General features: G+C 40.1%; 1 pseudogene across 1 annotated transcript in view; it reads right to left on the bottom strand.

Annotated features, from left to right (window-relative positions):
• The window catches only part of LOC104665507, a 63731-nt pseudogene extending 60256 nt beyond the window's left edge, over positions 1-3475 (bottom strand). Inside the window, exon 1 of the transcript XR_004056234.1 lies at positions 3354-3475. The product of XR_004056234.1 is annotated as a tropomyosin beta chain pseudogene (transcript). The remainder of the gene's footprint in view (positions 1-3353) is intronic.
• Positions 3476-15305: the final 11830 nt, after the last annotated feature.

The raw sequence follows: 15305 nt of genomic DNA, 5'->3' as shown, positions 1-15305 counted from the left end.
TGACAGTAGCAATGAGAACTACATCTTTGAAGTTTATAGAATGAAACATTTATTCCTGGCTCTAACATTTGCTAATTTTGTGAATTCCTATATCTGTAAAGTGGGGATAATGATAATGCCTACTTCACGGGATTGTGAAATTTCTGCGAATGAATACAAGGAAAGGTTTTAGAGCAGCACCCGACAGGGCTCATATTTATGGAGTACCTGTTACTGTAACTATTATTTTCCACTTATATCTTTGTGTCTCCCCTCTAAAGGCTCTGGAGCTCCCCTCACAAATAGTAAATAAGTTGTCAATTTTGACTTTTCATCCTTGAATATGGTCACTGATTTCTCTGTAATACTTTTTCTGTTAGCAGGACTTTTTTTTTTTTTTTAAATCACCCACCTCAAATTGACTTAAAACAATAACAGCAACAACTAGGATTGACACTGCAAGCTGCTAGAACTGGTTCAAATAATGCCAGGGGATGGAGGACTTTCCTTCAATCAGGTAACTGTTCTCGTCTGTTTCAGCTTCATGAGTAAATGGAGTAGTCTGCTCTATAGGCTGAGTAGCTCCTTGCTTATCCCTTATTTTTATTCGAGTCTACCAAAAACCTTTTCCCTCTGTCCAAGGAATCTAATAAAAGTCCCTGAATGTAGTCTGTTTGTCTTTTTGGAACATGTGTTTATCCCTGAATCAGATACTCTGGCCACAGCAGAGATGTTCTGATTGGCCAGGTTTGGGGCATCTGCCTGTTCCTGGGACTAGAGGAAGGTATAGGGTCAAACAACATTTAATATGGGGACAGACAGCTTGTTCCTCAAAGGAAATTAGGGTGCTGTTGGCAGAAGAAGACAGAATGTATATTAGGAAGGCAAAAAATGACATGTCTACTATATTCCTCTTACCTTTTATGCTGCTATTGTCTTTTGAAATCTACATTTAAAAATGAACCATCGTACAATAATACTCCTTTAAGCTATATGGAAAAAGTGTTTTACACTGCAACTCGGACCATGTACATAAAGTGGTGGGGAAAACGGTGGTTTGGGATTTTTCTTATTGTACGTCTGCCTCAAATGAGTTGCAAAACCATTCAGAAGCATTTCTCTTTACATTGAGGAGGCTGCTTTCTGTCTTTAAGTATGCTTTCAACTCTGATGTTCTGTGATGGTTGTGAAATAATGCCCATTATTGGCAATCACTGGCAACCTTGGGGTTTTTTTTCTATCTCAAAGTGGAGAATGGTGCATGTATCCCTTGCGAACTTTGGACTATCATAAAATCTATAATCTGTCACTTTTGAGAAACAGAAAAAGGGCCCCAATACAAGATACCAGCTTCTCTCTAGATTGCCCTAGAGTAATACCTCCAGATTCTGAACAGAAAAGGTTATGTTAGGAGAAAGGCACATTTTATCTTTTACTTCCTTCTTTCCCCTCCAGCACCTTTGCCTCCACAAGGAAGGAATAATAGAGAGGAGGTAATATGTGACTGGGATAGAGGTGACCCCCTCCACCCGTGCCCTTGAAAGTTATATACTGGAAATGGCAGAGCTTCTGACCCAGCTTTCCTGAATGACTGAAATACAGAGCAGGCGAGACCCAAATTGGGGCTTAGCTGGGGAAGGTTCTTGGCTTCACTCAGGAAAGAATTGTAAAGCAAGCCAGTGGTAGAAGAAAACAGCTTTATTGAGGCAGCTCCATGACTGCATCTGCAGAGCAGGGCTCCCCCCAGGCGGCATGGAGAGTAGCAGCTCAGGGGCAGTTCTGCAGTCATGTTTATACCCACTTTTGATTATATGCAAATTAAAGGGTGGATTATGTAGAAATTTCTAGAAAAAGTATATTTCTGGGTCACTAGGCCATTGCCATGGAAAGGGGCAATGACTTCTGGGTGTTGCCATAGATAAACTGTCATGGCACTAGTGGGCATGTCTTAAAGAGAGGTGCTTTTGCCGCTTGCCTGTTTTTGCTAGTCTTCAATCTGGTCTGAGTCTGAGCTCTATGTCCAGAGTCTGCTTCCTACTTCACCTGTAGGCAGCAGGCCCTCCCTCACCTTCCCTGCATCCTATGTTCCCACTCATGTCAACTGATTTGGAGCTACTGAGAACTGTTATGTGAGCAAGAAGCAGTTTTCTGTGTGTTTAGCCACTGTCCTTTTGGTTTCATTTCCTACTGCAGCCCAATATAGCCTAATGCAATGGATTACAAATTGTGGAAGGGGATAATATTGGTTAGAAACCACAAACCACTGCACAAGTTTGGCCACACTATGTTTATTTTATTTTGATTGAATTGTTTGCCAGTTGATTTTATTTAATACCCAGATTTCCAGCTTCTCTAAAAAAATTGGAACTTGGCAATTCTTTGGCAAAATTAGAAGAACTGGCAATATTGCAATTCTACTCCTCCTGAAGACAATTTTCTGGAGCTTGGTAGCAGTTCTGTGCATGGGGCCCGTGTTCTCAAGTTGTCCATAGTTCCCATCATTGCCTCGAACACTCCTAGATGTTTCTGGCTTCACTCACTCGTTTTTCTGCCTTCTGTAGGTGTTTTACTTTACACCCCTCATCTAAAGGAGGACCACCAACTCAGAGGCAGCCACTGAACACAGCAGCCACCATGAGTACAAACGTTCAGGAACTTACCTTGCTCAGGAATAAATTTGACTGCAGTATTTTAAAAATTGTGTGTGTAAAATATGGTGCTAAGGAAAGGTTTAGTGCTTAGAAGAAATGACATTTAAAAATTTGGCATGAGTCCTTTTCCAGAACTTACTATGTCAGAAAATGGGATGTGCATGTGATTGTTTAAAAGTTTAACAAGCTAAATCTGAGTTTGCTTCACACTGCAGGCAGGGCAGAAGTCTGGGTGTGCGGCGGGTCTTTACTGCGAGGGAATTTTCATCGGTGTGATTACTCAGTAAGGACAAGTGCCAAGCAGCATCCACTAACTTCTGTGTTTTCCTGTGTGAAGGAACATAACATTCTTTCCTGCTGATCTTGGCATACTGAGTTTCAGTTCTTCTTCATTTAAATTCCCTCACATGTTTGGAGAAAGCACTGGAAAACACCCAATCATTTGCCATCAGGGATGTGAAGATGATAGAGAAGACTAGACGGAGAATGATCCCTTGGGTGCACCACCTTCCTCCCCAATTACCTGGAAGACACATTGACTTTTTCTCAAGCCGGGGAATCATCTAAATAGTAGTGGTCATGAGGTGTTATTCCGAAGAGGCAGACAGAAGAAAATAGCCCTGTGTGTGTTCTATCATGTTTTAGATAGAATGTCCTGGTCAGAAAGCTTTTCTAATGCTGGAGACCACTCACAATTCCATCTGCCCCCAGTCTCGCTCTCACCTGTCTTCTTGTGTGGACCGCTCATTGGCACAACTCTGAGTCCTGGTCCTTTTGGTTTGACTGTGGGGCGGTTCCCTTGTGCTGTACCGCCAAGTCTCCTGCCAAACCTGCGGTGTCGGCATTCCCACTGCAGGTTGTGCTTACATGTGCATCTCACTTGTTACATCTCTTAAATTCAATTAGCGCCCTCATGCTCTGGGAGGCCAGGGCGCTCTCAGAGAGCAGGGTAGAAACAACGACAACAAAAACCAGAGCTTTTCTGTGGCCCTGTCTAGGTGTTTTCATGAAGCCCTTACCTCGTCACAATTTAAATTCAGTCCACAGGATCACAAATCAGCAGTTACTGGAATGTATTATGAAGAAATAAACATTTATCAAATTGTTTTTCGAGGAGGTGAATAATTTAGCAAAAGAAAAAAATTACCACCACCATCACCGCAAAATTGTGCTGCTGACTGACAATTTATTTAATTCCCGTGAGAGGCGAGGAGCTGACGCATGCTGAGTGCATATTGATCAGCTGGATGTGGAGAAATGGAATTTTTACATTCTTGGGTTACTAACTTGTTGCCAATTAAGAGCCAAAAGACAGTTAAATGCCCCCATAGTATTAGTAAAGACCCCAGAGTTTGCTGCTGACTAAGGTTGCTGGTTTGTTATTGCCAAGTTATTGCTTAATTGTGAGTTATTGCAGGAGTACTGGAGAGAAGCCTTACTTCTTGGTCTATCCATGTAAAGTTGTATTTCTTCCTGGAGAATATTTTTCTGAGCATCTATTGATTTCATCTTTTCTAATATGTATTAAGCACTTACATTGTGTTAGGTACTATAACATCTCTCTCTATATAACTGATCTAATTTATTCCTAACAACCCTGCGTGAGAGGTCCTGTTATTTTAATTTTCCCATGGGGATATGAATGCTCAGAGAGGTAATTCACTTTCCCCAAGGTCACACAGCTTGTGAGTTTCAGAGCAAAGATTTGTGTCCTGCTTAGTCTAATTCTAAAGGCTTTGCTTATAAACACAACTGTATCCCATATTATTTCAGACATAAGCCCCTTGTGACTGACTTAAAGTCATCCTCCATGAATGTTCGTGATTTTGGGAGTCAGTGATGGCATCTTCCTTTCCAACAAATGGGGTAATAAATAGGAGTTTTTCTAAGCTTAAAATCAACAGCCTCTGGAAACTCACACAGGGAGCCCTTCACCTGTGAGCAGAACCAGGGCTGCTTGATTAGCATTTCATCCAGCTCACTGGTCACACATCAAGCACCTATTGTGTGTTAATGGGTAAGGAGGAAGACAGAGCAGTGAGAGAGTATTTGTGGGGACTGGATTGGATTAGATTGTGCGGCACTGGATTGGATTGGAGGGCAGTGAGAGATTATGGATCACAAAATCCATTGCACAGTGTTGAAGTTGGAATGCAGAATCGGTCCTGCATTAGTCTGTTTTTACCTTGCTATAAAGAAATACCTAAGACTGGGTAATTTATAAAGAAAAGAGATTGAATTGGCCTATAACTCTGCACCCTGTACAGGAAGCATGATGCTGGCATCTCCTTGGCTTCTGGGGAGGCCTCAGGAAACTTAACAATCATGGTGGAAAATGAAGGGGGAGCAGGCATGTCACTTGGCCAGAGCAGGCGCAAGAGAGGGAGGTGCCACACTTTAAACAGCCAGATCTCACATGAAGTCACTCACTATTGCAAGGACAGCACCAAGGGGATGGTGCTAAGCCATTCATGAGAAATGCACTCCCATGATCCAGTCACCTTCCACCAGGCCCCAATTCGTATACTGGGGAGTACAATTCAACATGAGATCCGGGGTTGGGGGGGAACACATCCGAACTATATCTGATTTGTTATTAGATATCTAACTTTTAGTAAGTATGTCACATTTCAGCCTAAGTTCCTTAAACTGATAAACGAGGCTGATGGTACTTCATGTGTAGGATATTTGTCTCTTTGCTCTCAGAGTCACTCTTAAACCTTCCTCAGCTCTGAATCACAGTGGAGTCTGACACCTGCAAGCTCACTTCTTAATTGGCGTATCCTAGGTTTGGCCCACAGAAGGCACTGATAGGAGAGTAAAAGGTGAAGAAAGGGGAAAGTGAGAGTATTTCTCTGTCTGTGGGCTCTGTGCAGCTCCTCTGGCAGCAGCTGCTTTTCCTCCACTGTTCCAGCTCCCACAGGACCAGCTGACTACCGCTGCAGCTTCCCTGACAGATGGACATGGAGACATGCCTTCTCCCTGGTCTCTCCAGCCCTGAGCTAAGAGCTTATATTCTGGGTAGCCTTGCCATTGCTGTTAGGCTTCTCAACTCTTCCATACCCAGTGTATTGGATTTCATACATTCGGTTTCTTCTGTTTGAAATATCTAGAGTGGTTTCTGTTTTTCTAACGAGTATGACTGATAAATGTTACTTTCAGGTGTGCTAGGATTAAGTGGAGAAATGCTTTTACAGCACCCAGCATAGAAGAGGTGCCCAGTAAACCTTAAAATGCTTCAGGATACAGGGATAGTGAGGAAGATAAAAATCTAAAGAATAACGATAAAGTAGATTGTAACTGAGGTAGTAGAAAGTGCTTCAGGTGCGAGTCTGAACCCTTGTGTTTAATTTCTGGCTCTCAGTTTAGCCATCTATGAGAAATTAAGTGAATACCTTAGGTGCCAATGGGCTCAGTTTACTTACCTGTTAAATAAGACATTTGGAAAATAAAGTCTTCCTCAGCTACAAAGAGATACATATTAATTTGGTTTAGAATAAATGGTGGTGCTCAGGGAGTAGTTCATTAAGAGGAAAAATTTGGCTGAGTCCTCAGAAATGATTTAACCCGAGGCTATAAATGTCACAGCCAGACTGGACAGCTGGTCAGGGTATGGACATTCTAGATAAGGGCAATGGAAAAGATTATGTCAGAAAGTCAGACAGCTCTCTACAAGGCCCAAGGAGAACCAAGTCCGTTGCAGGTGTTTAGGAGTCTTCCATCAGGAGAAGAGGAATTTGATAACATTCCCAAAGTCCTCCTACTCCTTATTTTATCCTTCTCTTGCCACAAATCCTAATCTTAGAAATCCTGCTGAGAAATAACAATGAAGAATCCTAGCAAGTTTTGATATTCTATTTCCTAGTGAGAAATTTTGCCCTGTACTTCTGCCTCTTATCGGGTAATTTGGGATCCAAACGACTTCTCAAGAGAGATCATCCTTTGTATCCTGAAACAAATAGGGGTATCGGTGGGATATCTGCTACTCAGAGTTTTGGATAGTTTCTGAAACCTGAAGGTAACCTATGCTACAGCCTCTGCAGAAACTCCAGAACCTTTCCTTTCCTAGGTAAGTAAAGAACTGTAAGCAGATAAGTCAGGATTTCTGGGACAAGGACCTTGCTACAGTCTTGTGATTTAATATCCTGAGATATATCTGAATAAAGCCCTCCAAACAACTCAATAGTTGGAGATTGGTCTAGGACAATTTGGAAAACTCTCCCTTTAGAATTTTGGATGCCTTAAACATTTTGGCATTTTCAGTGGCTAGAGGCTAAGAAAATATTTATTGGGCACAGAAAATCTTTTCATCTGGGAGTGAAACCTGTCTGTTTTTTGTAGTTAGTGTTTTCTCCTGCGGGCTTTCTCACATGACGTTAATGAGGAGGTAGTTAAGTTGGAGTGAGTGGGACTGAAGGAACAGGAATATACATTTACAAAGAACTGTTGCATTTTTCTATCTGAGTTTCTACTGCCAGATAACTTGGCAGGCACCAGAAACAGCTACTGCAGGACTAGAAAGTTACATGAATACCAGAGGGAAAAAACTGATTTGCTCACTAGGAGGCTCTATTAAGTGAACATCTGTTAACTGTAAAAATCCCATGCACCAAATGGGAAAATCTAATGAAATTCAGAGCTTTCGAGCAAATTAAAATCATAAAATACCAGTGGGCAGGAATCGCTGTGTGTTTCACCATTCTGAAATTTACACGGAAACTTGAAGCGAGGCAAAACAAAGCAGAAACACTTAAGCTTATTTACTATAGGTATGGAATAGAGCTATCCCGTGCTTTGGAAGAAAGCTAAGAGTTGGGGGAAAATGTGCTCAGGAAGTTCATGTGTAAAGCTCCCCAGCTGATAAATATTGATACAATGAACGATTATGGCTCTGCCGTAGGAGGGCTCTAGTCAGAACAAGAAATGTCTGGGACTTGGCTGTGTGCTTTGAAGAGTTGGGGACTGTTACAGATTTGTGCTGTCCAGATATTACTGGATTCCTAAAGGAGGGAAGGGAGAATCAGGGAATGTGTGATTTTTCCATATGGTGTGTGCCTAAGAAAAATGCCTTAGCAATGTGGTGTGTGGAGGGAATTGTGTTTAAAATGCTCATCCCATTTGGTGCATTGAATACAAAGGACAATGCCAGATTGGGATTTGTGCATGCTCACAGTTGTGGAAATTCCATTAGCTGTTTCCTTGGTGGTTTTGAATTGTAACCATCCTAGACTGGGCAACAAGAAGAAAGCACAGGTTAACTAGGAAGAACAGATCTATGTCGAAGATAAGGTGAGGTCAGTTTAATTTCAATACTACATAAATCCCTGTGGCTCTGTGGGCATTTGTTATATTAATGGCTTTGAACATTTTAGCAGTGGCATTAGAGTTATTTAATCTTGCGATTATCTGCACTGATTTCCTGTGGGAGCAAAGGATGGGTGGAGAGTTAACAAGGGAATGTGAAGCATAACGAAGGGGTCAAAGGTACCTAGCACACGAGAAAAATTTTGATTATTGTCAGGTGCATATAAATGGAAGGGGCTTCTGGAAAGATGTGCTCTGCCCCATGTTTTGCTGAGCTTTAATTGGAGACCTAGCTTCCCTAATTGTGTGGTGAGGTCCAGCTACTGTAGTTAAGAGGGAAGCTGTATATCAGGGGGCAGAGGGTAAAGCTTTTAAATAAGGCTTCTTTCCCAAATGCCTAAGCAAGAAATTGGAACAGAAATATACTGTAGAGCTAAAAAGTCTTAAAGTGCCTCTTAAATCTTTACTACAATTACCATAATGTAGAATAATAGAGCCGATACTATTTTTAAAAGCTTTTGAAGGTTGCAAGTAGCAGCCATAAATTGTGGGTTGCAGAAAATCTGTAACTGTAGTTTTTCAGAGGCTTTTTATTTTAATGAAAGAGAAAAGGTTTTAATAAAACCAGAGAGAACTAATAGGGACATTATGAGGTAATGGGAATGTCTCCTTAGCTCTAGAAGTGCAGAGGAGTCTAAATGATTGGTCAGTGTGTGCTTATTAAAAAAAGAATCAGACTCTCCTTCCTGGCCACATTTGGGGACATTCAGGTAAGTTTCATTTATTAAGTCAACAGCATGAAGGTAGCCAAGCGTGACAGCGACACGGAAAAGTAATCTGACACTGTCCAAGATGTAAATCTTTTGGAGAAAATGAAATAGGTATTCTGGCTTCCTTCATGAAAAACAACAGCAAAAACAACAAAATGCCGTTAGGATGCCCTTGATGTAAAGAGAAACTCAGTACCAATGACACGATCGCCCTGGTGAAAATTGTTCCCATGTCTAATGAGATTTGTTGTGGGTGGAGTTCTGAAAGAGAAACGTCTGATCTGGAAGGGATGCTTACAGATGACTTCCCTCCCCCACCTCTCTATCCTCCCCCCCTGCACATTCTTTCAAATAGAAGAAAAGCAAATCTCTTTTCAGCATCTACAGTTAGATGCTAATCAAAGACACCATTCCCATTCCCATTTGAGATCAGTGATTAATCCATCATGCATCCACAAAAAGTCGATAATGATTTGATAGTTGACAGGAACGTTGTTATTAACAGCGAGTGGGTCTGGTAGGAAAGTCTGGCAGATGGAGGACCAAGTGTTTTCAACTACAAAACCCTTCTCAGCTCTACCGGCTCTGATGACGACCAGGCAAATAATGCAGAGGCAGAACCAAATGGTGTGTGAGAAGGGATTTTTTCTTTATGTCCCCCTTTCCTTCTTTTACTCCCTTCTTCCCCACATGTTGAGCAAAAGCTCTTTGAAGGTGAGGACTGTCATGGTGTCAGGGAGGAAACGCGTAAGGCAGTTAGAGAGTAATGTGAAACTGCCGTGACAGTGGGGAGGAGGCACAATGGTGGGTGCACACACCCCCCACAGCTTTGAAGAGGTTGGCCGAAGGCAGTAATTTGCCTGAAAATGTACTACTAAAAGGAGCTTTGATGGATGAGTTGGATGGGGAGGAAAGGGAGGTGGGAGGGAAGAGTGAGGAATGAACAATGATGGAAGACTAAGACATTGCCCGTGTGCTGGGGGAAACAACTGTTTGAAGTGGACAGGTGAACAGAGCTAGGATCACAATGGTGATGGACATGCTGCTTGGTGCTCAGGATCTTTTAATAAACATTTACTGGAAAAAATTTATAAATATCTGGCCAGCCGTTGACTTTTCATTAGTAGTCATCATAATTATAAGCCTCTGATTCCATCTAGTCAATTTCTGCCTTTTTCGTTTTTAGTGACAGTGCCAAAGTATGTGTATGTCTGTTGTTTTTATGCATGTGATTCTTTGCCCATGTATTTTTTACCAGCCATTTTCCAAGACAATGCCAATGCTATCTTCTCCACAGAGGTTTTCCTCTGTGATCTGTGGGATGTAAATATTCTTTACTCTTCCATGGTGGACTTTTGTATCACTTATGCCTCCATTTCTCCTATTATGTTATTGCAGTGATTTATGAATCTCTCTTTTTCCTTATGGGATTCTGATCTTCTTGGGGGCAGTTAATCTGATTTTTATTTTGTTTGCATTTCTTCAACTACCTAACAAGAATGAAACGTAATATTTATTTAAGTGAATGAACAATGGATTAGTAGATCTCATCAAAGGGTCTTCTGGTATAAAGAGAATCTCTGTTTTAATCCTATTTTCTCTAGTTTCTGTTAATTTTATACCATTATTTTTTTGACAGCACTTTAGTAACTCCTCCGATAATCTTGTCATTGACACTGCTGCTGTGTGTCAGTGCTGAGATACAAAGGAGAATAAGATGTCTCTCAGATTTTACATTTAGGCAAGAGAAGAGTGAGAGGCACTTAAAAATGATAGTATAATGGAACAGATAAGCACTAGAAAAGAGACATATAACCATGTGCTTTCAAAAAGCAAGGAAGGAAAGGACCAAATGTGCCTCAGGAAGATATCATAGCAGATGTATGGGTATTGTGACTCACTATTTTGAAATTATCACTTTATTCATGAACTCCAAAGTAAAGGGCAGATTAATATTCTACTTTACAAGTTTGATTTTGGATACATTTGTTTTTGGTCTGTATTTTAAATAATTTATAGTTTTTTTGGATTATAGTCATAAATCATGTGGAAAACTTAAAAAAGAAAATTTTCACGAAGTTAAAAATTACTCATAATTCTATTGCTTAGAAATAATTCCAGCTAACATTTTTACATGCTTGCTTGTTTCTGCCTCTCCCTTCTCTCCCTCTCTCATTTATATGTATATGAAAATAAAACAATACATTTAAAAACTAATTGGGATTATGCTACATACATTTTTATATCCTTATTCCCCTTCCTCCCATTCCAATTCTATGGCACTACAAAAAACATGTCTGTACATACAGAGAATATACATTTCATTCCATAAGCTTACAAAAATAAAAACTATACATGTTTTAGTTTTATTTTCTTATTTTTTTTGTTCTGTAAATTATCAATAAGAGTAGAGAGAAATGAACCCCTTATATGCGCTTTACCCAGCTATAGTAAAAAATAAACAAATGGCCACTCTGGTTTCATTTATACCTGTACATATTCTTCACCTTCTCCCCAAACACATTTGCAAATACCATAAATATTTCATCATGAATCTCTGGTTCCCTAATGTTTTCAAATATCCAGTTAGTGCAACTTTAAAAAATTATAGTCTGTTAAAATTAGAATGCAAGTAAAATCTACACATTGAATTTGGCTGCTATATTTCTTAAGTTTCTTTTTATCTTCTTACAATTTGTTTGGTTAAGAAACAATGTAAACTACATTGTTTCTTCTATAGTATTTCCCTTATTCTGAAGTTTTCTGGTTGTGACCACTTGTTGTTTAATATGCTTCTCTATACCATGTATTTATTATTTATTTATTTATTTGAGACCGAGTCTCACTCTGTCACCCAGGTTGGAGTGCAATGGCGTGATCTCAGCTCATTGCAACCTCTGCCTCCTGGATTCAAGTGATTCCCCTCCCTCAGCCTCACAAGTAGCTGGGATTACAGGCATCCACCACCATGCCTGGCTACTTTTTGTATTTTTGGTAGAGATGGGGTTTTGCCATGTTGGCCAGGCTGGTCTCGAACTCCTGACCTCAGGTGATCCACCTTCCTCGACCTCCCAAAGTGCTGGGATTACTGGCATGAGCCACTGCACCCAGCTTACCCTGTATTTCTTATAAACTCATTTTTTGCATCTAGAGGTTTGATCTGATTCACGTTATTTTATTGTATTGTTTTTGGTCAAAATACATATTAGGTTTTTTTGTGTACTTTCATTAGGAGATAAATGATGTAAATTGTCTGTTTTGTGATGTTAACAGACTAGATGATCATTGTCTAGATGTATTATTTTTAAGGGCAGATTATGGGTTTACTACATGATATTTTTAATTTTTCTTAAAGATGTCATTCCATTGTCTTTCAGATTGCATAGTTTCTGATGAGAAGTCTTTGAGAATTCTTAGGTTTTTCTCTTCTGTATATGTAATTTGGATGATTTTTCTCTAACTGCTTTAAATATTTTCTCTTTATCACAGTTTTTCAGCAGTTTGATTATCATATGCATTGATAGAGTTTTATTTATATTTTCTTTGAGGTTTCTGAACCTTTTTTGGTCTGTGGATTCCGAGTTTTCATCAAATTTGGCACAATTTTGGCCATTGTTTCTTCAAATACTTTTTCTGTCCCTGACACCATTCTTCTGCTTAATAGTTTCCTATAATCTATTGTGACTGTTTATTACTTTTTCCTCTGTGCTTTATTTTGGTGTATTTTTTGCTATATTTTCAAGTTCACTTTGTTCTGCAAAGTGAATCTACTATCAAGTCTTTCCAATGAATTTTTCACTTCAGATATTTTAATTTTCATGTCAGAAGTTCCATTTGACCTTATATCATCTGTGTCTCTTCTCAGTATGTTTATGGCTTTCTTTAACTATTTGAACATAGTTATACTAGCTGACAAATATGTGTCTACTAGCTCCATTATCTGTGTCACTGCTGAAAAATCTTTTTTTTTCTTGACTGATTTTTTTCCTAGTTTTGTGTAACATCATTGCTGGGGCAGAATGAGCTGCTTATTTTATTTTATTTTTGATAGGGATATAAGCTCCATGAAGATAGGGCCTTATCTGCCTTATTCTCTGCTAAATCCCCAGCTCCTGGAATAGGGATTAACTAAGTTTATCTGCCATGTCAGTGGCAGAACTGGAACTGAAAATCCAGCTAGGGTTCTGTGGATGGGTAAAACCTGAGATGTGATATATTAACCAAGGAGTAACAGTACTCACTCTGGTCTAACAAAGTATCTCGTATTTCTTTGCCTTTAATTTTGTCCTCTCCATCCCTTCCCATTCCCACCATTATGTCTTCTATGATCTACCATTTATAGAAAAACTCTAAATGTGCCTCTTTTGTTTTTTGTCCTAGAAAATAAGTTGAAGAAGCAAACAACAGTTTGGCCATTAGCTTGTTACTTGGGGAGGGTGAGGAAATATAGAGAGAACAAATCAAATGAACATTTGTAGAAATTATTCTGATTTATACACACATACATATGTCTGGTTAGTTCTATATTATAGAGTCCTAGAAGTGGGATAATAGGATCTTGCCAAATTGCTAGCTAGTATGTAGAGAATATTTGGGTTGAACATTAGCCAGATTTTCCAGATAAGAAGTAAAATGGAGGCTGGGCATGGTGGCTCACACCTGTAATCCCAGCACTTTGGGAGGCCGAGGCGGGCAGATCACGAGGTCAGGAGATCGAGACCATCCTGGCTAACATGGTGAAACCCCATCTCGACTAAAAATACAAAAAATTAGCCAGGCATGGTGGCGGGCAGCTGTAGTCCCAGCTGCTTGGGAGGCTGAGGCAGGAGAACCTGGGAGGCAGAGCTTGCAGTGAGCCGAGATCGTGCCACAGCACTCCAGCCTGGGTGACAGAGCAAGACTCCATCTCAAAACAAACAAGCAAAAAAAGGTAAAACGGAGAGCTCTACAACACCGTGATGGTTTATTTTGGTTCCCTCCTTGAGTCTATACTCATTCAACAGCAAGTGCTCTGTCAGCATCTAAAAACCCTAGGTGTTGCCCCATTATCTAATCCAAAGTTGCACTTGTTTATTGAGTTCCAATAGCATCCAGTCTTCACCAACCCTCTGATAAGTCCATGGTTGGAGGAGTAGTTCAAAAGTCATGACATGAAGAGCAGAAAAAAGGAATCTGTTGTACATTTATTAGACTAATCCATTTCATCCCTCTTAATAATTTCCTGTTTCTATTCCAAAGCAATATCTTGATATGAGTGCATCAGATGTAGGTGCACAAACACTTTATCGCAATACAATACATCATAGGCAGGAGAAAAACAAAACCCAAGACAAAAACAATGAAAGGATGTTAGCTCTGTGTTTTTTTTCCATGACACTAAAATTATATTTATTATGAGTTTCAGTGTACAATAGCATTTGATCACTGGTCAAGCATATGCTTTCTTTCTTTTACGTCTTTCCCAATTTTAATAATTAATATTTAATTGCAAAAGTTTATTATGACATTACTTATTGAAAGTTTCATTGAAGTGGTGAACTTTTTAAATTATAATTGATTAATATGTATTAAGGATATTAAGGATATTGCTGTGGACTAAATGTGTCCCCCCAGAATTTATATGCTGAAACCCTGACCCCTATTGGAATAGTATTAGGGGATAGGGGCTTTTGGAAGTAATTAAGTTTATATGAGGTAATGTATTACTACATTTTCATACTTCTGATAAAGACATACCCAAGACTGAGAAGAAAAAGGTTTAATTGGACTTACAGTTCCACATGGCTGGGGAGGCCTCAAAACCATGGCAGGAGGTGAAAGGCACTTCTTACAGGGTGGCGGCAAGAGAAAATGAGGAAGAAGCAGAAGCGGAAACCCCTGATAAACCCATTAGATCTCATGAGACTTACTATAAAAAGAACAGTATGGGAGAAACTGCCCCCATGATTTAAATTATCTCCCACGGGATCCCTCTCACAATGTGGAAATTATGAGAATACAATTCAAGATGACATTTGGATGGGGACATAGAGCCAAACCATATCATCCTGCCCCGGCCCCTCCAAATCTCATGTCCTCACGTCACAAAATGAATCATTCATTCCCAACAGTCCCCCGAAGTCTTACCTCATTTCAGTGTTAACCCAAAAGTCCACAGTCTAAAGTCTCATCCGAAACAAGGCAAGTCCCTTCTGCCTATGAGCCTGTAGAATCAAAAGCAAGCTAGTTACTTCCTAGACACAATGTAGGTACAGGTATTGGGTAAATACACCCATTCCAAATGGGAGAAATTGGCCAAAACAAAGGGGTTACAGGGCCCATGCAAGTCCAGAATCCAGTGGGACAGTCAAATTTTAAAGCTCCAAAATGATCTCCTTTGACTCCATGTCTCACATACAGGTCATGCTGATGGAAGAGGTAGGTTCCCATAGTCTTGGGCAGCTCCACCCCTGTGGCTTTGCAGGGTATAGTCCCCTTTCTGGCTACTTTCACAGGCTGGCGTTGAGTGTCTGTGGCTTTTCCAGGTATGTGGTGCAAGCTGTCGGTGGATCTCCTGTTCTGGGGTCTAGAGAACAGTGGTCCTCATCTCACAGCTCCACTA

The sequence above is a fragment of the Rhinopithecus roxellana genome, chromosome 3, assembly GCF_007565055.1.
Source record: "Rhinopithecus roxellana isolate Shanxi Qingling chromosome 3, ASM756505v1, whole genome shotgun sequence".
Lineage (NCBI taxonomy): Eukaryota > Metazoa > Chordata > Mammalia > Primates > Cercopithecidae > Rhinopithecus > Rhinopithecus roxellana.
Note: the sequence above shows the minus strand (reverse complement) of the source record. Positions and strands in the feature narration are given on the sequence as shown.